The sequence below is a fragment of the Papio anubis genome, chromosome 10, assembly GCF_008728515.1.
Source record: "Papio anubis isolate 15944 chromosome 10, Panubis1.0, whole genome shotgun sequence".
In the NCBI taxonomy this organism is placed as follows: domain Eukaryota; kingdom Metazoa; phylum Chordata; class Mammalia; order Primates; family Cercopithecidae; genus Papio; species Papio anubis.
Window position 1 is genome coordinate 119175787 of NC_044985.1, and position 25837 is coordinate 119201623.

The 25837-nt window shown below is 44.5% G+C and overlaps 2 long non-coding RNA genes across 2 annotated transcripts in view; both read right to left on the reverse strand.

Annotated features, from left to right (window-relative positions):
• Positions 1 to 3545: 3545 nt before the first annotated feature.
• Positions 3546 to 12491, reverse strand: LOC116269214. The gene is made up of 3 exons (XR_004176671.1): positions 10736 to 12491; positions 9430 to 9512; positions 3546 to 5610 (listed from the first exon to the last, which is right to left on the reverse strand). It is a non-coding gene; the product is annotated as an uncharacterized LOC116269214 (long non-coding RNA).
• A 197-nt stretch (positions 12492 to 12688) lies between these two features.
• The window catches only part of LOC110740955, a 56988-nt gene continuing 43839 nt past the window's right edge, over positions 12689 to 25837 (reverse strand). The window contains exon 3 of the long non-coding RNA XR_002516318.2: positions 12689 to 13604. This is a non-coding gene — a long non-coding RNA (uncharacterized LOC110740955). The remainder of the gene's footprint in view (positions 13605 to 25837) is intronic.

Below are 25837 nucleotides of genomic sequence, written 5' to 3' on the forward strand. Positions count from 1 at the left end.
TAGATAGATGATACATAGATATTGATATAAATATTTATTTTGTTCTGTCTTCTGCTGAGAGCCTAGGAACAGTGATACCAAGTGGTAACGAGCAAGCCTTCCAGCAAGATCTTGGTTTCTAAACACTAAAAAAAAAAAAAGAAAAAGAAAGAAGGGGGGAAGGAAAAAGAGGAGAGGAGCGGAAGGGAGGGGAGGATAGAGGGGAGAAGAGAAAACAGGGCTTCTTAGAGAAATGGCTGGTTTCAGGTCTGAAGGTAGAAAACTTCAACACAGCCTGTCACATCCTGCTGTGCCTGGAGGCCTGGAGGTAAGAATGTGTGCTAAGAACGATGAAAACATATCAAAGGACATGAGGCCATCTTGTCTGTTCCACTAGCCAAATCTGGGACAATTTAAGCATCAAAACAAATAGAGACAAAATACTGATACAAACAAACAAAGGGAAAAAGAAAAACATCTCCTTCTTACAGTGGAATACCAACTAATACGGGTACATGGAATCATGAAATCAGAAAGCCACCATTTGGCAACCACCATGATAAACTCTGGTTCAGGACATGAGCAGTGAATTAATAACCGTGTGTCACTCACTGTAGCGATGGTCCAGATACACTGCCTAACCTAATGAGAGAGAAGATAACTCATAGAACAGCCACCAGAACAAGAAGGCTCTTCCATTGGGAAAACCCAAATTGGAAGACAGCTGAGGGCTGAGGGCTGATCAGGGAAGAGATTTATTTGTTCCCTGTCCTCTTTGGTTTCCCTTGAGCCCTGTCACTGTCAGGCACATTGGATAAGATGCCCAGCACGGGTCTGATGGAGCTGCAGGAGGGGATATACCCACGAGCTATGAGACTAGTAGAATTGTTTTGCTGTTTTCAAGGACAGCCTAGGTAGCAAGTTGGCACAGAGTAAGTCAGGGTTCTTCTGAAAGCCAGTGGGTCCGTTGAGCTGAAGCAGTCCCCAGATGATTCTCCTCCTTGGAAAAGGGATTCATTAGCATCAACAACCCAGCCTCTTCAAATGCATGCGATTCTAATTCCCAACCACAGGCTTTGAGTCTCTGCGTGCACAGTCTGCTGTGACTTACAGCATTTTTCTCACATTGCATGTTCCTTGTCATTGTTCAAATGAAACATATCACTGCAAGGTTAGCCTCCCTGTCCCTGTCCCTGGCAGACCTCCTGAATGACACTAAGAAGCATGACATTCTTCCAGACCTGGCTAAATCATTTTAATCACATAAACCATAAGCACCCCTGCTGCTAATCCCAGCTCAGGGCTTCCCAGTTTCTGAAGTCAGCCTAGTAGGGAATTCAATTAATGATCCACCCTAGCGGAATATTTACTCATTTGTTACAACTGGGAAAAGAGATTCGCAGCAGACGCAGCAGAGAGAAACGGGAATTGCAGGTTACCATGCAACCCCTTTGTGTCTCATAACCAGTAGCACTGCCTCTTAGAGGAAGGATGGCGGTTTTGTTTTGGTTCATTTGTCAAATCAAAATTTCCATTTTCTTGTCTAGTCACTGGTTACCATCTGTTTAGCAAAAGGACTATGAAAACTCTACTCCTATGTTTAGCTTCTTGGAATGTTTGTGTGTCTACTTAAAGAGTTTTCCTTCTTACGTTTTTTAGAGAAGTAAACCCATATTCAATGTGCATGACAGCAGCACTTTCTTTCTAGACAGAAAAAAAAGTAATTCAGGCCAGCCACCATGGCTCATGCCTGTAATCCCAGCACTTTGAGAGGCCAAGGCAGGCAGATCATCTGAGATCAGGAGTTTGAGACCAGCCTGGCCAACATGACAAAACCCCATCTCTCCTGAAAATACAAGAATTAGCTGGGTGTGGTGGTGCACACCTGTAATCCCAGCTACTCAGGAGGCTGAGGCAGGAGAATTGCTTGAACCTGGGAGTAGGAAGTCGCAGTGAGCCAAGATCATGCCACTGTACTCCAGCCTGAACAATAGAGCAAGACTCCATCTCACCAAAAAAAAAAAAGAAAAAGAAAAGAAAAAAAGAAATAATTCAAAACTTAAAATTGTTCTTTTCATTTCACTTGAATATAGTTTAGACATAGTGTTCAAATAGATTTTCTTTTATTTAGTGTTCTGAAGTCCTTTCTCTCAATACTTCCTTAAACTGCCAGTTTTACAAGTTACGTTTATTTCAGAAAAATTAAAAATGCTATTTTTTCCTCTTTTTTCTAAATGAATATATAAATGTCTTGGAAGAGTTGTGTAACCATATTGCAGAAAACATGGAAAATAGAAAAGATTATTCACAGCCCCAGTGTCAGCAAACAAATGTTTAGTCTTTGTTAGAACTACTTTGCCCCCGTCTGTTGTTTGCCTTTTGAATTCTGCAGTTTTTATAGTCACAATTTTTTTTACTTTTATTTATTTAGATATCATTTTTAAGCTCAGAAAGCATTTGAGAAAAATGTGAGGCATAATAAAATCATAAAGAGTTTACTTAAGAAGCAATTCCTGAATTAGAGAACACCAGACTGAAAAAGATTTAGTGTTCCAGTGGCAAATTGCCTGGGGCAAGTATTTATGGGGTAAATATGGAAGCAAAATAAAGAAATTATTTGACGGGGTTTGCAATTACAAAATTGCCTTTTTTTAAGTATCTTGATGGAAAATCACAAAATCATATGTTAGTTGGATGTTTATCATACATTAGTTGGCTGCGGTTATGTTTTAGTTCTAATCAAGCATTTATCAGAAATGACGCAAGTTTTGTTTTACTTACGCTTGCAATTTAAGCAAAATTGAAGATATTTGTAAGACTTACCTGATTTTGTTTGTTCAGAAATTTTTCAGGCCTGAGTCTTCATTTTAATTTTTTTCTTTTAACATTTCTCCCCACTTCGGTCTTTCCTTCAGCAAGCCGAGAGTCTGACCAAATGGCACAGCTTTCCTCTCGCTTAGCACTATTGATGCACTTGTTGGGACGAAGAGTCAGGAAGATGTTACCGTTATCAAAAGATATGTTGGGGTTCAAAGTCATCTCACTGCCAGGAATTACATAATTGGTGTTGGTTTCTTCAAGTTGTCTGAGCCGGATGGCAATCATTTGATGTTCAAGTGGCTGCTGGGGAGCATTTAAAACCCTTGGGAGCATATGATACACCAGGGGTAAACCCAATAGCCATACAGAGAATAAACGCGGAGGACTGAAAAACTTCCTCTGAGCAGATTTCCTGGAGTCAAGATTTAACCAGTTGAATAAATCAGCAGAAGAGGCAATGCTTTTCTGATTAAGAAAAAAAATTCGGCCAGGCACAGTGGCCCACGGCTGTAATCCTAGCACTTTGGGAGGCCAAGGCGGGTGGATCACGAGGTCAGTAGTTCGACACCAGCCTGGCCAACATAGTGAAACCCCGTCTCTACTAAAAATACAAAAATTAGCTGGGTGCAGTGGTGGGCACCTCTAATCCCAGCTACTCGGGAGGCTGAGGCAGGTGAATCCCTTGAACCAGGAAGGCGGAGTTTGTAATGAGTGGAGATCGCACCACTGCACTCTAGCCTGAGCAACAGAGCAAGACTCCATCTAAAAAAAGAAAAAAGTTCATATTTTTTCATTAAGATCTTTTAGATATAGGGCAACAATTTCTAATTTATTAACATAGCAACAACTTTTTTCATCATAGCACAAACTTGTTGCTTATTAAGTTGTTAAGGTATCAAGAATTTCTGTTTTGGAGTACTCTTGAGGCTAAATTGTTCATTTCAGATGGCATTGCTTGATCGGAATTCGAAGTATTGTTCTACGAAAACAAAAGTAAAACAAAGGTTAACATTTGAAGCTAATTATGGTCTTTCTTATCTGCCAAAAGGCAGCTAGTCAAGATTTTAGATTTGAGATTGAAGCATCTTTAGATGGTGGAATAAAGACGGCAGTTGAATGTTTCCCATGTTGATGAAAAGAGTGAAACTCTGTAAAATAATTGAAATTCTGAGCCAAATATGAGTGACTAACGGCCCGTGACACAGCCCTCAGAAAATGCTGAGAACATGTGCCCAAGGTGGTCAGGGTAGAGCTTGGTTTTATACATTTTAGGGAGACGTGAGACGTCAATCAAATACTTGTAAGATTTACATTGCTTCCATCTGGAAAGGCAGTTAGATTGGCAATTGGTTGAAAGAGTTATTATCAAAGACCTGGAATCAATAGAAAGGAATATCTGGGTTATGACGATAAGGGGCTGTGGAGACCAAAGTTTCATCATGCAGATGAAGCCTCCAGATAGCAGGCTTCAGAGAGAATAGATTGTGAATGTTCCTTATCAGACTTAGGATCTGTGTTGATGTTAATACTGATCAGCTTTTCCCAAATTCCAGAAGGGAGGAGAGTATAATGAGGCAGGTTAAACACCCCTTTTCTGTCATGGCCTGAACCAACCTTGGAATGCCCTTGGCCATGGCAAGGGGTCCACTCAGATGATTGAGGGGCCTTAGAATTTTATTTTGGCTTCCAATAGATTTAGTTAAATTCACAGAGAGATAAAACCTCAAAGAAAATGAGCAGGACTATACTTTGATAACAGGTGCACTATAGTTTTCTACTGAAATACAATCTTTTTTAGAGTTACTCCCATTTTTACCAAAAGTAATCAGTTAATTCTCTGTGATGCTGGTGCCCCTCCACCCACACGTTCCCAATGGCCTTCGTGAACAGTGTGTCCCCAGGTCTTCCCATGGAACAGGGAACATCACACTGTAGTGAAGTCTTCTGGCCCCTGCCAACCCAAGGGGGACTCTGAAGAGAAGACTGCCCATTAGAATAGTCTTAGACTGGGCAGAAATTGATCAGTCATGGTATCCCCAGCATACTCAATCATTGGCTGTGGGCCATCCAGGAAGAATATGGCTTCTCCAACACTGAGGCGGGTCTTGAAGATGCTGACAGCTGGAGTCCATCTGCTAACTGCACTTCAATGGCAAGATTTTTCTTGAAGGAAGACTAAAGCAACACACCTCCAGAGTTGCTACATCTCTGGTGTGATTAGAGGTGTTCTCATAATTATCTATATTCTTCTTGTAGTTTTTATGTCCTCTCAAAGGATGTGTATTACTTGTATATTCAGAAAACCTAAACATGTACTTTATAAAAATTAACTGATCAGTTTGGCATGTTTCCTAACATACTTTGCAGTCATTGGTGATCTTAGAGAAGATAGAGTTGCAAGAATTGAGGGAAGATTAAAGGAAATAAGGGAGTTGCTAGGTATCAATTCCCTGATTGGCAACATAACTATGCATTACTTCCTCAAAGAGTTTTTATGCTGACCACATGAGACATCTGTGTTATCTTCCAGGGCCATGACTGACACGTGGTAGGTTTGCAGTGTGGGGTCACAGCACTCAGGCACCAAAACAGGAGGGGGCTCGGGCACTGGGGAGGGGTATTAGGTCTTTCTCTCATTGCTATAAAGAAACACTTGAGACTGGGTAATTTATGAAGAAAAGAGGTTTAATTGGCTCACAGTTCTGCAGGCTGTCAAGAAGCATAATGCTGGCACCTGCTTGGCTTCTGGGGAGGCCTCAGGAAACTTACAATCACGGCAGAAGGTGAAGGAGGAGCTGGCATATCACATAGCTGGAGTAGGAGCAAGAGAGAGGAGGAAGATGCCACACATTTTAAAACAATCAGATCTTGTGAGAACTCACTATCATGAGGACAGTACCAAGAGAAACCATTCATGAGAAATCCACCCCCAAAATCCAATCACTTCCCACTAGGCCCCACCTCTACCACTGGGGATTACAATTCAACATGAGATTTGGACAGGACATGTATCCCAACCATATCAGGAGGAGTCATTTACCACAATAGGAGGAGGAGCTGAAAGGGCAGTTCATGAGAAATTGAGATCAGATGAGGGCTGATCTCTGCAGATGCCTCTGGGAAGATGGAAAGAAGCTACTGAAAATCATTCTCATGACCCTGGAACAAAATTTCCTCACTTTGCTTCATCTCTCGGGAGGGCTCGCCTGCATGGTATCCTGCTGGTGAAGCCTCTTCTATGCTAATTACTGCACTTCCTGCTTTCCCTGGGAAGGGGCATTACTCATTTCTACCTTCATTCTGTGACTAGGGAAACCAAGGGAGAAGTGCCAAGTTATGTACCTAAGAACACACGTTAAAGAAGCTCCTGTGTTTCTTCTATGGCAATGTGGACAATGCTAGTTTTTCTTGGGTACATAAATGGAAAATGAAAGCTGTGGGTTTTGCTTTTGCTTTTGTTTTTCTTTTGCAAGTAGGAATCTGAATGCCAAATTCAGCATCTCAGATTATTTTCCTCCTGTTAGATATATTTTTACATTTATTTTTAGGTATCTTGTTTTACACGATGAGTTTTAACACTTAAGATGCCTTAAAGCTAGTGGAAGTAGAAGTGTAATTCTCAAACTAAAAAAACAAAAATCTGTCTTATGGAACAAATATGAAGATTAATGAGTTAATATTTATACAAAACTTTGAGAACATTGGCAAGTAGTATTTTAAAATACAAAGTCATGACCAGGAGTATCCTAATATCCTCTTCCATTCTAGAAGCTGGGGAGTTCCTGTTTACTTATTAATTCCCAGTTAAGAAAAGCATGGTTTACATCTGTCACACTTCTCTAAGTTCCAAAATTAAGCTTCCTTGGGGTCCTTCCAGTGAATTATTCAAAAGACACAATAACGGGGGAAACAGCAATCCAGGTCTTAGTATATTTTGTTCCTCATCCAGGCCTTGCTGTCGCCCGCCCACAGAACCTTCACCCACACTTCTCTCCTCAGGTCTCTCTCTCTTCATCCCCAGTGACTGGTTTGGAGAGTGGATTTGAACTAGCTGAAGGTGACAAGTCCTGGGACTACCTGATGAAAGCCACAGACCTTCTTCCCCAGTAATGTGACACACAACATTGTCACAGGTAGCAACTATGTTAGGTCAGTATTGTGTAGGCAGTAAAAATTTACCAAGACATTTGTAGGTAAAGAAAGGCAGATTTGAGGCCAAGGTAGGCAGATCAGTTGAGGCCAAAAGTTCGAGACCAGGCTGGTCAACATGGCGAAATCCTGTCTCTACTAAAAAATACATAAATTAGTCAGGCCTGGTGGTGCACGCCTGTAGTCCCAACTACTTGGGAGGCTGAGGCACAAGAACTGCTTGAACCCAGGAGGTGGAGATTGCAGTGAGCTGAGATCACACCACTGCACTCCAGCCTGGGTGACACAGCAAGACTCTTTAAAAAACAAAACAAAACAAAAAAAAAAAACGCAGATTTACTAGGAAAAGTAAGTACAGAAATACACTGCAATGGTACAAGGGGCAAATTAGCAAGAGGGGAGCAGACTGCAAAGAGACAAAGCCTTGCTGGAGATTTTGTAGGCTGGTGCTTGTGCTGTGTGCTGGGGAGGGCTTTGTCCAGTGTTGGTAACATCAGGGTTGCAGTGAGCTAACTTGCACTTTTTTTTTTTTTTAAATAGACTCGCACTCTGTCACCCAGGCTGGAGTGCAGTGGTGCGATCTCCACTCACTGCAACCTCCACCTCCCAGGTTCAAGTGATTCTCCTGCCTCAGCCTCCCAAGTAGCTGGGATTACAGGCATGTACCAACACGCCCAGCTAATTTTTTGTATTTTTAGTAGAGATGGGGTTTTGCCATATTGGTCAGACTGGTCTTGATCTCCTAGCCTTATAACTTGCATTTTTCTATCACCCAAGGGTCTGGTGATAAGTTAGGAGCAGAAAACAACTGTGTTAATTGTGCCGTAGGGCCACGTGTCCTGGACCATGAAGAAGGGCAGATTTACAGCCTACCTGCTTTCTCTTTTTGCTTTCCCTTGGTCCCGGCAGTCTGACTCCTTTTGCCTAATTAGAGTTCCACAGACATTTCATGTCCAATGTCAGGAACTTGTGGAACAAGGAAAGCCCACTCTAGAATCCTTGCTAAAGGACCCCAGATGACCTCTTAGGTCTCTGCCAACTCTTAAATGTCATCCCAAGATGAAGGTGCCTCTTTGGAGGAGGAAATCAAATGTGGATGCATCAAGCTACCAGCTGCCCCTAAAGAGCGGCCTGCCGGTCGGGCACAGTGACTCACGCCTGTAATCCCAGCACTTTGGGAGGCCGAGGCAGGCGGATCACAAGGTCAGGAGATCGAGACCATCCTGGCTAACACGGTGAAACCCCATCTCTACTAAAAATACAAAAAATTAGCCAGGCGTGGTGGCGGGCACCTGTAGTCCCAGCTACTGGGGAGGCTGAGGCAGGAGAATGGCGTGAACCCGGGAGGCGGAGCTTGCAGTGAGCCAAGATCCCGCCACTGTACTCCAGGCTGGGCAACAGGGGGAGACTCCATCTCCAAAAAAGAACAACAACAACAAAAGAGCAGCCTACCCTTCTCACACCTCTCCTGGGTGTTGTTCAAGTGAGATTTGTGGGGAAGAGGGCACAATGCCGGGAAAGGCTGTGGGGCTCGGCCTGCTGCCAGGCATGCTTCGCGTTCCTCTCTGAGACCACAAGTATTCCCATGTTTTGAAATTGTAATTCCTTTTTCCTGGTGTGAGCTTGACTTTTCCCCCTCTACATTATGCCCACCTAGCACTTTATTCACTTTGATTTCGTAGCTAAGGCTTTCTGGTAGTCACTACCCCTGGTTCTATTCTTGAGTCCTTAACTAACTCCACGAATCCAAAGGACACTCATCAGAGGTAGGTCTTAGCTGATCATTCTACACCATTCGTCCTGTAAAGCAACGTAATTCCTTTAATGCAGCTCACACAGGGACTCCTTGACTCACAGAGGGACCGTAGCTGATCACACACTCTGGTGCCAAAGCAGAAACACTAGTGTCTCAAGGCTGTGTCCCAGGTTGAAGTCCCCCGAGATGTGTTCTCCTGACCTCCTTTTTAGGCAAGACGGCTGACCCACTCCTGGCCTTTGGCGCCTCCAGTTTTCTTGTCCCGCCCTCGGTGGTTCAGAGACCTCACAGATCCACCCCACGGTGCCTCTGCTTTCAGGAGCCCTGATGGGCAGTGCTCCTCTCGATGGGGCTAGGGTCATGCCCTGAGCAGACCTGACTCTGAAACCGTCGAAGTTGCAACAGTGCAAATTCTTTGGGTTACAAATAACAAAAACCCAACTCAAGTATAAGCGAAAAGGGGGACGTATTTAAAGTATCATGAAGTGTCTCAGTAACTCAACAGTAAGAATCCATCTAGGCTTCAGGCATCAATGAATCTCAAGAAAGCCGGAGGCAGGGTGCTCTCAGGAGCCTCTCTCCCCTCCCACCACCCCACCCAGCTCCCTTCCCTTCTTTAGCCCACGTGGCGGAAACTGCAGTTTTGTGTTAAAACTTCAGACACCTAAAGGAGGCTGACTTTCTCAATTCCAAGTTCCAAAGCCCCACAAAGCACTCTTGCCCACCTTGGGTCCAGTGATGCAGGTGACTGATGATCCAGACCACAGCAGCGGCAGTGGGGTCATAGGGTCCTCTCACGGCAGCTGTCCTGGGGAGCCAGAAAGGACACAGAGGACAGTGAGTGAAGTTCCCAAACACGGGTAGAAAGGTGCTGGGTGTGAAGACCTCCTCCTCCTTCTTCTTCCTCCTTCCTCCTCATCCTCCCTCCTTCTCTTCCTCTTCCTCCCTTCCTCCTCTCCCTCCTTCCCTTCCTCCCCCTCCATCCATCCTTCCCTCCATCCCTCCACCTCCTCCTCCTCCTCCCTCTTTCTCTTCCCTCCTCCTTCTTCCTTCCTCCTCCTTCTTCCTCCCTCCTTCCTTCCTCCTCTTTCCTCCCTCCTCCTCCCTCCTCATCCTCCTGCCTCCTTCCCCTCCTCCTCCCTCTTCATACTGTTCCTCTCTTCCATCCTCCTCCATCATTCCATCATCATCGTACCATCATCATTCCATTTCCCTCTCCTCCTCTTCCATCATCGTCCATCATTCCTATATCCTCATCCTCCCATTCTATATTATTTCATCATCATTATTTGTCATCCTGCATCATCTTCCATGACATCATCATCATTTATCATCATTTCATCATCATCATCTTCTCCCTCCTCCTCCACCAAGGCCCATTCCTATTCCCCCAGCTCCCAGCTCTCCCCTGGAAGCAGAATTTTAGCAAAGATCAACATCAAAATGAAGGAATTCACAAAGTCAGTGAAGGAAACAACATGAAAGGACACCCTGAGATGCTGAGGCCCATGGAGGCTTCCTTGCACCTTTCCATGCCGAGCAGGCCACACAGTTCTTATTGTCCCAGTTACCACCCCAGTGCACACCGGCCAAAGTCCATCCTGTACCTCTGACCATCTCCATGAGCAGCCAAAGGGCCCTCCCCTAAAAATGGAAAAATGTGTTTTCTGCCACTCTGGCTTCTGCTCTAGAAAACGAAGTTCTTGGTTGGGTGCAGTGGCTCATGCTTGTAATCCCAGCACTTTGGGAGGCCGAGGCAGGTGGATCACAAAGTCAGGAGATCGAGACCATCCTGGCTAACACGGTGAAACCCCGTCTCTACTAAAAATACAAAAAATTAGCCAGGCGTGGTGGCGGGGACCTGTAGTCCCAGCTACTCAGGAGGCTGTGGCAGGAGAAGTGAGCTGAGATCGTGCCACTGCATTCCAGCCTGGGCAACAGAGCGAGATCCCATCAAAAAAAAGAAAAAGAAAGAAAGAAGGAGGAGGAGGAGGAGAAAAAAGAAGTTCTTTCGACCTTAAGGCAGTTTACATTTTCTCTGAGCAAAACGATTTCTGTATCCAGCCCGTCTTCAGTCTTGCTGGAAAAGACCTTCTAGGGTGGTGGTGGTTCTTCACATGGTCGCTGCCCGGGGGAACCATGGCACTGCTGCTGTTACATCTAGAAATGTGTGTGCATTTCTCTAGGAAGTTCTTAGCTTTTGTCAGAGTCTCAAAATGATCCTTGTGAGGTGCCATAGACATGGATTGGACAGGACAGCCACTGCCCAGCCCCAGCCAAACTTCAGTTCTAATGTGAGATAAAAACTAAGCAGGTGAACAGGCTCACACCATGGGTCAGACAAAGGGCACAGAGTTTTGAAGAAAATGAGGCCTAAGATGGGGGATTATAGGCAGCACCCATTTCTCTGGAAGCCTCTGTAAAGGAACAACATTTAAATTGAATGTGAAGGAGAGAGACAGCCACAGGAGGAACATTCCAGAGGAAACGTCATGAAAAAAGTCTCGAAGATGGGAAGGAATAGCATGTTTAAGGGCCAGAAAAGGCACGAGACCACAAGAGACTATGGGGCCAGGCTATGAGCTGAAGGTGGCAGATGGGAGGGGACATCAGGCAGGACTGCATCCAGGTGCAGTGGGAATGCTCTGAGGGCAGCACGTGGGCAGATTTAGGTGCTCGGCTCCCTCGGGGGCTGGGTGAGAACTGACGGGAACAGGCAAGAGCAGCCACAGGGAGACCAGTTACAGGCTTGAGAGTGGCCCCGGACCACATCTGGGGGAAGGCGGGTCTAGACCTGGGGGATGGAGAGGCAGAAAACCTGGCTGACCACCCTCCCTGGCTGCTCTGACATCTCAACACTCCCTCTTCAAAAGCTGTCTCCCGATGCCACCTTCTCCCCAGATCACAGCTGCCAGCCTGCTCCAGACACCTGAAAATAAAAGGGAACATTTTGGGGAGCAGAATCCAGTTTCAAAGAAATCAGTTCCACAAGACCAGGCTTCCCCGCACCCACTGCTACCCACATTCCACCACACGCCACTGCCAAGTCCGTGTCCCCAAAGAGCACCCCCTTCCAGCATTTTTCTTTCCCAAACCTTCAGTGACTCAATCTCTCCCTCACTCTTTGTCTCTCTCCATAGTCTTTCTGCCTCTCTCAATAGTCTCTCAATATACATGTACTTGAGGATGCATCAGCTAATGTTTATGAGAAGATTTTAATTGTCTTTCATCATTGATGACCGGTTTCATTTGTTAGCAATAATGCAAAAATTGAGCAGGCAGAACACGCATGCAAGAAGGACCGTGTTTTTAAAAGATCTTTAATGCATTGAAAGTCAATGTTTGAGTAGATCGATTTAATATGATCCTTTCAGGCTGTATTGACACACCACATCTCTATCTGATAACGTGTCATTTGAGATCAACAGCAGAACCGTCATCTCCGGGAATTTTGTAGGCTAAGTGGAGAGAATTTCTTTCCCTCTTTTATTGCATATTGTTTTGTTCCAGTCTGTAAGCACTGAAATGCCATATCACAGATGAAAAATGAACAGAGCGACTTGTTCCTTCCTGGTGAGGAGGCCTGCTAATAAAATGACAAGCTCCCACTTCAGTCGTGAAACATAATGGGGGAAAGTGGCTTGATTAGCCAAGGTGCTCTTTCCTCAGCCAGGAACAATGAAGCTTTCCAACATTTTACATCTGATATTAGTAAGTCCTTTTAGCATTCAAAAGAAGCACATAATACTCTGATCTAGGCCAGGTGCGGTGGCTCATTCCTGTAATCACAGCCCTTTGGGAGGCCGAGGCAGGCAGATCACTTGAGGTCAGGAGTTCGAGACTGGCCGGGTCAATACGGTGAAACCCCCATCTCTACTAAAAATACTAAAATTAGCCAGCTGTGGTGGTGGGTGCCTGTAACGCCAGATACTCAAGAGGCTGAGGCAGGAGAATCGCTTGAACTCAGAGGTGGAGGTTGCAGTGAGCCAAGATCATGCCACTGCACTCCAGCCTGGGCAATAGAGACTGTCTTGTGGTGCAAATATGTTGGTTACCTGGAAAACTTAGGCTGAAATAAAGAGCATTGCTCTGTAATTATAAAATGTTTCTAGTGACTCTCCAAAAATAAATTCTCAAATTATCCTAAATTTCTCTCTCCTAACTCTGTTTTTTCCCTTCCATCTACATTTTCCTGGAATTCCACTGAAACACCAATTTAGAAAAATAGCTAGCTAATTTAAATATCATCAACTAATTTAACTCGGCTGAACGTGAGGTTTTCTAGAGTTTGAACTTCTTGTTTTCTTGGGCACAAGGGGCTACTCTCACTGGCCAAGGGGCACTTCTCTTTAGCTCCATTACCCATCCCACCAGACACTGGGCTTAGTTCAGTACCCAGAAGTTAACTTGGCCTCTATTAAAGAAAATGAAAAGTGATTCATGAAGAGTGACTGTAGGACAACCAAACTCAGGTGAAGTTAGGTGAGGTTCAGTGACCTCCCACAGAGTGTGCTGATCAGGACAAGGAGCAGTGGGAGTCTAAACTCCAACCGTGAATTCTGAACGATCTGTAACCTGCCTTTTAGCCTGAGGGGCTGTCTGCAGAGCTGGGACTTCTGCATTCTCTGCTGGTCCATAACAAGCCTCTTTCCAACCCTCATCTGTCACGCCAGATTGGTTTTCAGAACCAGCCAGGGTCTATGAATAGTCTGTGCAGGGCTGCAGTGAGCTGCTGATCTCCTCACCTCAGGGGTCTGGACCAGCACTGATTTCCTGTGGTCCCTTCAGGGCTGGGTTGGTTCCTGCGGTGGATGCCATGGGCAGGATTTGCAGAGACTGGGCTCTAAACCACAGGGGTCCAGGAGAGGTGTGGCGTGTTGGGTCCAGCTTATAACAGCTCCTGAGGGCCAATTAGTACATTTTCAGAAATTTTGCAAGCCAGTTGGCAAACCACTGGTAGCTTGAAATCAGCCACAGTGGAATCACTTACACTACCGAAATCAGCAAATGCTAAAATTGGGGCTTTGGGTTTTTGGTCCACTGTTGAACTATTGTTAAACATTTGCCGGCCTACCACTGCAGCTGGGTCACATCTTGGCTACCAGGAGAACCTGACACAGACTTCCTAATTGCTTTCACGGGCTACTGGAAAGCCCAAAAAGATGGTACTGAAGGAGATGAGATTTCTCAGAAGGAAGGATGATTGAAGCCAGAGGTTATATCAGAAATATTCTTCCATTTGGCATCTAGAAACATGAGTCACTTCTGCTGCCTTTCATAGAGTAAGAGGGCATAACAGATGTCTGTGACAGCTTGAAAGACTGCATCTTCATTTTCTTTCGTTTTCAATATTGCTTCTCTGAGATTCTACAGGATGACTGTATTAGTCCGTTTACACACTGCTGATAAAAACATACCCAAGACTGGGAAGAAAAAGAAGTTGAATTGAACTGACAGTTCCACATGGTTGGGGAGGCCTCAGAATCATGGCAGGAGTCAAAAGGCACTTCTTACATGGTGGCGGCAAGAGGAAAAATGAGGAAGATGCAAAAGCAGAAGCCCCTGATAAAACCATCAGATCTCATGAAACTTATTCACTACCATGAGAACAGTGTCTGGGAAACCGCCCCCATGATTCAAATTATCTCCCACTGGGTCCCTCCCACAACACGTGGGAATTATGGGAGTGCAATTCAAGATGGGATTTGGGTGGGGACACAGCCAAACCATATCAATGGCCTTGAAAGAAAAGCTGCAATTGAAGTAAACAGCTAATCAGGTCACTCTCTATCCCATTTCCTGGGAAAGAGGTGAATTTCTGGGTGAATGCTTAAACGACACCCAAGGTTAATTGCAGGACAGGATTATGGTGAAAATACATTAAAGACAGATATCCTGTGTGGTGCATACTCTCACTGTAGTGATACACCCCAGCCCCATATGACCATGGGCCTTACATTGCAATGAATGCCCACCTGATTTCCAGCCCAGCAGTTGCGTCTCTTTGCCTGAGGGCTTTCTGCTAGAAAATCTAACCCCCAGGGAGCAACCTCCATCAAAGACTGGCAGGATTTACTGTGTAAATGTCCCAGCTCCTATGCTAGGATACCTCTGAGGCATGCATACGCCACACTGTTGCGGAGAGTTCCCCAGCTCGTCGAAGGCCCAGTGTCCCACACTGTCACTGGTTTGATAATGCATTCTGTATTGGATTTCCTTCCTCTCTTCCCCGTTTCACTTCCCCACTCTTTACTACTGTTTTCTAGGATTACCTCCCAGACATACTGGGACCACCCCACCCCTTCTCCACCCAAAGCCTGCATCCAGGGAAGATGGACTAAGACTGTCTACTCTTTCACTGAAACTTTGCTCATCCAGGGCCTGATCATTTGTGCACCCCGGTCTCATAAAGGGACCAGGCCTGTGCTGAGACACGGTGACTGTATACTCCAGCCAGATTTCCTCCTGCATGGGAGCTTAGGGCAGGGCATTGGTTACACCATTTAATGAGTAATCATATCCAACTGAGGCTCCATTCAATTCTAAAGCCTTTAGTCAATTATCTGTAGGGGCCTGGGGACTGACTGGAGAATGTGTGTCTGATGGGGTTTTTTAAAGTTTTATTATAGAAGTTTTCAAGCATACACAAAATTAGAGTTCATTAGAGTAGAATGCACTCTCAGGTTCTCATCACCCAGCTTTAATAGTTATCAACATATAACTAACTCCTTTTTATCTATGTCCCCCATTTCCTTTTGTTGGATTATTTTAAAGTAAATTTAAGACAGCACATTATCTAATTTGTAAATATTTCAATGGATATCTCCAAAAACTAAGGTCTCCTGAAAACAACAATGTAAGAGCATGTATTAAAACACACTACTAATCGGGCCAGGTGCAGTGGCTCATGCCTGTAATCCCAGCACTTTGGGAGGCCGAGGCAGGCAGATCACGAGGTCAGGAGATCGAGACCATCCTGGCTAACAGGGTGAAACCCCGTCTCTACTAAAAATACAAAAAATTAGCTGGGCGTGGTGACGGGTGCCTGTAGTCCCAGCTACTTGGGAGGCTGAGGCAGGAGAATGGCGTGAACCCGGGAGGCGGAGCTTACAGTGAGCCGAGATTGCGCCAGCGCACTCCAGCCTAGGCGACTGAGCAAGACTATGTCACAAAAGAAACCAAAAAAACAAAAAAACAAAAACACACTAGTAATCATACTTACAGTCAAAGACTGAAAAAATTCCATAAAATCAGGAACAAGACAAAGACGTCTGCTCTTGCCACTTCTATTCAACATTGTATTGGAGGTTGTAGCCAGGGCAATTAGGCAAGAGAAGGAAACAAAAGTCATCCAGATTGGGAAAGACGTAAAAATCTCTATTTGTAGATGGCATGATCTTGTATACAGAAAATTCTAAGGAATTTACCCCCCATAAATGAATGGAATTAATAAATGAATTCAACAAGGTTTCAGGATACAAGATCAATATGAAAAGATCAATTATATTTCTCTACACTAAACAATGAACAATCTCAATATGAAATTTTGGAAGAAAATTCCATTTACAACGGCATAAAAATAATAACATGTTCAGGAAAAAATTTAGCGAAACAAGAGAAAGACTTGAACACCAAAAACTATAAAATATTGCAAAAAAATTAAAGAAGACCTAAATAAATGGAAAAATAATTCCATTTCCAATCCATGTCCATTATTGTTTAAGTGGAAATACTCTCCAAAACAATCTATAAATTCAATGCAAATCTTATCAAGATCTCAGCTTCCTTTTTCACAGAAATAATAAAACTGATCCTAAAATGCACGTGGAAATGCAAGGATCCAGAGTAGCCAAAATTATCTTTAAAAATGAGAACAAAGTTGGAAGACTCATACTTCCCATTTTCAAAACTTATCACAAAGGGATAGTTATCAAAATAGTGTGTTATTAGTGTGAAGACAGACATACTGATCAGTGAAATAGAATTGAGTATCTGGAGATAACCCTTTACATCTATAGTCCATTGATTTTAGACAAGGATGCCAAGATATTCAATGGGGAAAGACTTGTCTTTTCAACAAATGGTGCAGGGATAACTGGGTATCTACACGAAAAAGAATGAAGTTGGACCTCTATCTTACATCATACACAAAAATTAACTCAACATGAATCATAGACTTAAACGTAAGAGCTAAAATTATTTATAAAATAAATAGGAGTAAATCTTCATGACCTTCAGTTAGGCAAACATTCCTAGATCAGACACCAAAAGCACAAGCAACCAAAGAAAAGCTACGTAATTTTTTTTTTTTCAGATGGAGACACATTCTGTCACCCAGGCTGGAATGCAGTGGCACGATCTCCACTCACTGCAACTTCCACCTCCCTGGTTCAAGAGATTCACATGCCTTAGCTTCCCAGGTAGCTAAGACTAAAGTGCGTGTAAACATGCCTGGCTAATTTTTATATTTTTAGTAGAGATGGGGTTTTGCTGTATTGGCCAGACTGGTCTCAAACTCTTGGCTTTCAACGATCCACCCACCTCAGCCTCCCAAACTGCTGGGATTACAGGCATTAGCCACCATGCCTGGTCAAAAAGCTAGATAAATTGAACTTCACAAACATGAAAAACTTGTGTCTTTTAAAAGACACTATCAAGAAAGAGAGAAGACAATGGAATGGGAGAAACTATTTGCAAATCAATATCTGATTAGAGTTTCATTCAAAATACATAAAGAACTTTTACAACTCCACAATAAAAAGAAAAATAACCCAATTTTAAAATAGGCCAAAGATTTGAATAGAAAATTCTTCTAAAAAGAGGTGTAAATGACCAAGAACATACGCAAAAGTGTTCAATATCATTAGTCACTGAGAAAATGTATACCAAATATGAGATACTACCTTATACCCACTGGACAGTTATAATCAAAAAGACAGTAACAACCCTTGGTGAAGATGTGGAGACATTGGAGCCCTCATATATTGTTGGAGGAAATATAAAGTAGTGCCACTGCTGTGGAAAACAGCTTGGACATTTCTTACAAAGTTAAATGTAGAGTTACTATTTGACTCAGAAATTCCTCCTGAGAACATACCTAAGAGAAGGGCAAACATATGTCCACACAAAAACTAGTATATGGATGTTCAGAGCAGCATTACTCATAATAGTCAAGAGGTGAAAACAATCCAAATGTCCACCAACCTATGATCGGATTAAGAAAATGTGGTATATCCATTCAGTGGAATATTATTTGGCAATAAAGTGCTGACTGGGAACTATGGCTCATGTCTGTAATCCCAGCAATTTGAGAGACTGAGGTGGGCAGATCATGAGGTCAAGAGTTCAAGACCAGCCCAGCCAACATGGTGAAACCCTATCTCTACTAAAAATAAAAAAATAAAAAATAAAAAAAAATAGCCAGGACTGGTGATGCATGCCTGTAATCCCAGCTACTCAGGAGGCTGAGGCAGGAGAATTGCTTGAACCCGGGAGGCAGAGGTTGCAGTGAGCCGAGATTGCACCACTGCACCCCAGCCTGGGTGATAGAGCAAGACTCCGTCTTGAAAAAGAAAAGGAATGAAGTGCTGACACACTACCAGGTAGATGAACCTTGAAAACATTATGGTAAATGAAAGAAGCAAGTCACAAAAGACCACATCTTAAATAATTCCATTTATTGAAATGTCCATAATAAGCAAATCTATAGAGAGAGAAAGTAGATCGGTGGCTGCCTAGGGTTGGAGACTGGGGAGAAATGAACTGATAAAGGGGTATGGGGTTTCTTTTGCAGGTGATAAAAATGTTCCAGAATTAGATTGTAGTGATGGTTACACAATTGTGTGAATATACTAAAAATAATTAAATACTACACTTTAAATCAAGCTTGTCCAACCCACAGCCCACAGGCCACATGCAGCCCAGGCTGGCTTTGAATGCAGCCCAACATTTTTAAACTTTCTTAAAACATTGTGAGTTTTTTGTGAGTTTTTTTTAGCTCATCAACTATCAGTGTATTTTATATATGACCAAAGACAATTCTTGTTATGTGGCCGAGAAAAGCCAAAAGATTGGACACCCCTGCTTTAAATGGATGAATCATATGGTATGTGAATTATAGATCAATAAAGTTGTTATTAAAAGTGGAGGGGTGCTAGGCACGGTGGCTCAAACCTGTAATCTCAGCATTTGGGAAGGCTGATTGCTTGAGGCCAGGAGTTTGAGACCAACCTGGGCAACATAGCAAGACCCCATCTCTACAAAAAACTAAAAACTTAGCTAGGCACGGTGGCATGCATCAGTAGTCCCAGCTACTTGGTAGGCTGAGGCAATAGAACTGCTTCAGCCCGGAAGGTTGAGGGTGGAGTGAGCCATGATTGTGCCACTGCGTTCCAGCCTGGGCAACAAAGTAAGACTCCATCTCTAAAATAAATGAATAAGTAAAATGAAAATGAAGGCACTTGGCTTTTTGCAGGGAAAGAGGTTCAAAGCATGAGAGGGGTTTGTTGCTGGCTTGAAGACAGGGAGCCACGTGAGAAGGAATGGGGGCAGCCTCTAGCAGCAGAAGGCAGACCACCAGGCAACAGGAGGCTCAGTCCTACAAACACAAGAACAGCCAACAGCCTCCATGGTCCTATAAGCAGATTCTTCTCCAGAGCCTACAGAGGGGAACACAGGCCACTGATGCCTTGATTTCAGCCTCGCCAGACCCTGAGCAGAGAACCCAGTCATGCCCCACCCTGACTTCTGACCTACAGCACTGTGCATTAAGAAATGAGTGCCGTTGGAAGCTGCTAAGTGTGCAGTAAGCTGTTATGCCTCAATAGAAACAAATACAACATCCTGTTTTAGGGAAGGAGGTTGTATTTGTTTCTGTTTTCTGTTTTCCTTCAACATGTACCTGCAAACCTATAGACAAAGAGTTATTGCAGAGATGAAACTGCTCAGTTCAGAAAAGTGCAACTTTAGGGGATTATCTACAACATTTGCCACTTTGAAAAAATGTAAAGGGATACTACAGAGAAACAACATAAGAATTGATATAAATAAATAAATAAAGGTATAAAAAAGGGAAAAAAAAAGGCCAGTCACAGAGGCTCATGTCTATAATCCTAGCACTTTGGAAGGCCAAGATGAGAGAATTGCTTGAACCCAGGAGTTCGAGACCAGCTTGGGCAACATAGTGAGATCCCATCTCTACAAAAAAATACAAAAATAAGCCAGTTGTGGTGGTGCATGCCTGTGTTCCCAGCTACTCACGAGGCTGAGGCAGAAGGATCACTTGAGCCTAGGAAACAGAGGTTGCAGTAAGCTGAGATCACACCACTGCACTCCAGCCTGGGCAACAGAGTAAGACCTTGTCTCAAGGAAAAGAAAAGAAGTTTTATAGTTCAGTGGTAAAGGACAAGGTAGCAAAATGAAATTTAAGTATTTTACCAGCCAATATAAGAATAATAAATCATGATATGATGAAAATCAAGTAGAAAATATTCTAAAGAGTAATGTAACAAACTAAAAGATAATTTTTAAAACTTAAAAGGCACAAAAATTGACACTAAAAAATGACAAGATAAAATATAAAAGAAATGATAAGAAATTTAAAGTAGAATCCTTCCCTTTAAAATAGGGACGAACAAGAGCTCAAGCTTCCTAATTCAAAAATAATTAGAAGTCAGGTGAAATAAGCAGTACCATATTATGAAAATTATGAACTATCAGGAAAACAGTGCAAACGTCACCGAGTCAACCCAAGACGAAGGTCATGGAAATCTCGGATCCCAAAAAGGTACGGGAAACGGATGTAGCTTTGAGGCAGGAGAGGAGACTACAGGCAGCCCTGGCCCTCAGCCTAGGGGACTTACCCAAGGGAGGGCCAGAGGACCCTGTGCCCCAGATGCCTGTCCCTTCCCCTTTCTGACAGATTCCTGCCTGCTAGTGCTGGATAACGTCCAGGAGAATGGGGAAGCACAGCTTTGTCTGCAGCCACACTGGTGCCAGCAAGGCCCTCACCCCAGCCCCCACCCACAGCCCAGGGGTCTGATTCTACAGTCAGGGAGCCCCACAGAGCCAGGGAATCTGCACACCTGTGCCCTGCACTGAGGGGCGGACTCTGAGCCCTGGGGAGGCCCCTGGGTGCGGTCAGCATTTTGTGGCTGCCCTCCCTCAGACTTCATCTCTGCTGAAGCACCGATCGAGTGCCGTCTTTCCTACACACAGCCTGCCCTGGCGTCAAAACCCTCCTGCAGGACTAGGACTCCAGTGGACACAAAACTCCCATTGTTGACCACAGCCGAACCCTGACCCCAGGGAGACTCAGACCACGCCCTCCACAATCACAGCGGAGGAGACCCGGAGACTTAAAGTGACCCAGAACCCCCAAGTGAGCAGAATTTGGTTAGTGTCCCTGGTGTAACACAGGACAATGCAAGTCCACAACTCAGTTCGTTGTCATTGTCACTGGAACAGTCCTTCTAAAAGAGCCTAAATCACACAAATCCCACACAAAAATGAGCATGCACGCTTATTCCCTCCCCTTCCAAATGCTTGTGTCCAAAGCATCGCTCAGTGTCATTTGTGCGCTCCTGGCACCTGCCCACCAGCAAGCAGTGCCTGCAGCGGCCCCTCCTTCTGGCTCTGTGCAGTTGTCTGCCGCTTCCTCGTTGCAGTATCATCACAAGCTGTGGCCTACTCAGGGGATATGGAGGAGCCACTCGGCAAGGCGTCTGAGGTCAGAGTCAGAGAAGGACTCAGCTTCTCCTGCGAACAAGCTTGGCTTCTTGCCCAGAGTTCATTAAACCCCATTATGGGCTATTCAGAGCACAGGCACTGTCCAGCTTTGCAGGTCTCCAGTTCTTTTGCTCAGGGCCATACTCACTCGGATCCTGAGCCAAAGGAAGATAAAACTGTACTCCAGGGCAAAGCTGGGGTAAAAGGCCCACTCTTCTCTTAGCTGTGGATTAGACTTCCAGTAGACACCCACATAGGGAGAGCGCAGCCGCTCTCAGAGGTGAGGCGTACATGGTCCTAGCCTTTGAGTGAGGCATTCCCAAGGAGAGGGGAGAAATTGGAACAAGAACAAAGAGAACATAATATGGGAAATATCTACATTAAAGGATATACATTAAAAAAAAAAAAAATAGCCAGGCACAGTGGCTCACGCCTGTCATCCCAACATTTCAGATGGCTGAGATGGGACAATCGCTTGAGCCCAGGAGTTGGAGACCAATCTCGTCTGTACAAAAAATAAACAAAATTAACCAGGTGTGATGGCACACACCTGTGGTCCCAGCTATTCAGGAGGCCAAGGTGGAAGGATCGCTTGAACCCAGGAAGTCGAGGCTGCAGTTGAGCCGAGACTGTGCCACTGCACTCCAGCCTGGGGGACAGAGTGGGACCATGGCTTGAAAAAAAAATTTAATTTTAATTAAAAAAATTAAATATATATAATTTTAAAAGAACAGATGAAGGCATCCGTAGCTCAGCATCTGGCTGCCAACCTTCAAAAGTCAAATCACTTTTGTCTTCAGCTCTGTCTCTGCAGTTCTTCCTAAGCACAGGAATCTGGGTCAAGGCCTCTCGGTGGACGGATGCCACTGTATCACCATAATGTACAGAGACAGAGGTCACCTTATTGGGTGACGGGCCTACATGAGCCTAGTGTAGCAGAGACACAGGATAGAGAGGAAAGACAATTGGGTGCATTAAATGAGGTTACCGTGCCCTCCGGTTAATGAAACCATGGTGACTGTATCAGTCAGAATCCTGGCAGGACACAGAGTTCCACTCAGATGGTTTAAGAGCAAAACTAATGAAGCTCCCGTTTACAGAGCTGTGGGCAGAGTAAGCGGACACATCAAAGGATGCTGAGGTACCCAGAGCCCAGCCACAGTGGGAGCCATTGCCGCCTACCTGGGTCAAAATGACAGGAGAGGAAATAGCCTAGGGGTGGTTATGGCCCAGCAAGAGCCCAGCAAGAGGGGCAGCTGTGGAGAAAGGGCTGCCCAGGAGGAACTGCAGACACGCAGGGATACAGCCATCTCCAAAATAAGACCTGGAAAGAAACATTCAGACCTTTCCCCCTGCTTCAATAGTCAATCATTAGTGCCTCCCAAATGCCCAAGCCAACAGGAAGCCAGCAGGCAGGGAGACAGAAGCTGCAGATCTGGGAGGGATCTCAGAGCAGAGGAGTGAGGAGGATGGCTGGGGCCAGGGAGGAGGCAGAGAATACCACACACAGGGATGACTAATAATTAAGAACGTGCCACCCGGGTGTGGTGGCTCATGCCTATAATCCCAGCACTTCGGGAGGCCAAGGCAGAAGGATTGCTTAAGGCCAGGAGTTCAAGAGCAGCCTGGGCAAGATAGCAAGATACCATCTCTACAAAAAAAGTTAAAAAAAAAAAATAGCCTGGCATGGTGGCAAGCAACTGTAGTCCCAGCTACTGGGGAGGCTGAGGCAAGAGGATCACTTGAGCCCAGGAGGTCCAGGCTGCAGTGAGCTGTGATTGCACCACTGCACTCCAGCCTGGGTGGCAGTGACATGGTGTCTCAAAAAGAATAAGAAAGAGAGAGGAAGGAAGGAAGGAAGGAAGGAAGGAAGGAGAGGAGGGAAGGAGAAGAAAGAGAAAGAAAGAAAGAAAGAGCCATTCCTTTAGAACCAGGTTCCTCAACTGCGACACTCCCAACATTTGGGACCAGATAATTCTTTGTTGTGGGATCCTCCTGGGCATCATAGCATGTCTAGCAGCATCCTATAGGCTAGATGACAGTAGCAGTCCCCTAGTCCCAACACTAAAACTGTCTCCAGACATTGCTGATTGAACCCTGGGGGCAAAATCATCCTAAGCCAAGAACCACTGCAATAGGGTTATAGTAATAGACTGCAATGAGATAAGGTCAAGGCTTCTGATGCTACCACAATAAGAGAAAAAGACACTGAGAAGACCCATACCCCACCTTCCTCAGTTATTGCATATGAGAGAGAGGATAGTGGAATGTAAACTAAAGGTACTTCTGTTTCTTGCAAGATGCTTGACAAAATGAATGTGAAAACCTTTCTACTAAAAATGCAGGAAAAAATAGAACTAAAATGAAAAACAACAATGCCTACTTAAGTCAGGAAAAATAGTGCTGGGTAAGGGATGGAGTGTGGTGGGTGGGGGCATGGAGAGAAACCGAGCAGCAGAGGACAAGCTTAGGTGAGTCTGTGCGGGAGGTGAAATGGGAGAGTGGAGATCCACGCTTTGTCAGGGCTTTTAATGTGGGGCTAGAAAAAAAAAAATGTGCTGACCAGCCCAAGAAAAGAAGCAGGAAGCCTGTGACTCGCTGGAATCTGGGACAGGAGAAATGTCTCCCTTCAAAAATAAAACATCACCTTCGCCTCCTGCCGGTTTGGAGTTTGATTTCATAGTCACGGGAAACCCCAAGCTGTGAAGTTAATGGTTAAAGATAATAATAATACAGAAGCAGTGACATGCCTGAGGCACACAAAAAAACCCCATGGATGCCTACAGCCGGGAGGCGGGGAAAATGGGGGAATATTGTTAAACTGGTCTATTTCAGTTAGATTAATAAATTCAGGGCTGGGTAAGGTGGCTCACACCTGTAATTCCAGCACTTTGGGAGGCCAAGGCTGGTGGATCTCCTGAGGTCAGTAGTTCGAGACCAGCCTGGCCAACATGGTGAAACCCCATCTCTACTAAAAATACAAAATTTAGCCAGGCATGGTGGTGCATGCCTGTAGTCCCAGCTACTCAGGAGGCTGAAGCAGGAGAATCACTTGAACCCAGGAGGTGGAGGTTGCAGTGAGCCGAGACCATGCCATTGCACTCCAGCCTGGGCAACAAGAGTGAAATTCTGTCTCAGAAAACAATTAACTGAATAAATAAATAAATTCTGGGGATCTAATTACAGCATGATGTATTTGTCCATTCTCACGCTGCTATAAAGACATGCCAGAGACTAGGTAATTTATGATGGAAAGAGGTTTAATTGACTTACAGTTCCACATGACTGGGGAGGCCTCAGGAAACTTACAATCATGGCAGAAGGTGAAGGAGAAGCAGGTACATCTTCACAATGCAGCAGGAAGGAGAAGTGTGTGGCAGGGGAAATGCCAGATGCTGATAAAACCATCAGATCTCATGAGAACTCACTATCACAAGAACAGCATAGAGGAAACCGCTCCCATGAACCAATCACCTGCCACCAGATCCCTCCCTCAGTATGTGGGGATTATGGGGATTACAATTCAAGATGAGATTTGGGTGGGGACACAGCCACACCATATCGCATGGTGACTATAGTTAATGCACACCATTGAAATTAGCTAAAAGAGTAGATCGTTTAGCAAGATCTACATACGCACACAAAGGTAACTATGTGCAGTGACGGATGTATTAACTAACTTGATTGTGGTCATCATTTCACAGTGTGTACATGTATCAAATCACCACATGGTACATCTTAAATATATACAATTTTATTTGTCAATTGTATTTCAGTAAAGCAGGAGGAAGAAAAACAGAAAACCTCATGAATTCCACAGGAAAAATCAACAACAACAACAACAACACTTAACATGAGTTTGGGATCCAAAAACCATAAAGCAATCTTCCATAACAGACACTCAGCAAGGAGCTCTTCAATATCCCACATCAAACCACAGACACAATAAATAGTAAGAGAAGTCAAAATTACAGGAAAAGAAGTAGACTCTGAAATAAACAAGGATAGGTCTGAAGCGAGAAATTAGCTGCTAGAATGTAATAACATTGTTAGTGAAAATTAAAACTCTCTAGAGGAGCTAAAAAGTAAAGTAGAGGCCAGGCGCAGTGGCTCACACCTGTAATCCCAGCATTTTGGGAGACTGAAGTGGGCAAATCACCTGAGGTCAGGAGTTCGAGACCAGCCTGGCCACATGGTGAAACCCCGTCTCTACTAAAAATACCAAAAAAAAAAAAAAAAAATAACCAGGTATGGTGGTGCATGCCTATAATCCCAGCTACTCAAAAGGCTGAGGCAGGAGAATCGCTTGAACCTGGGAGGCAGAGGTTGCAGTGATCCGAGATCGCACCATTGCACTCTAGCCTGGGCGACAAGAGCGAAACTCTCTCAAAAGAAAGAAAAAAAGGT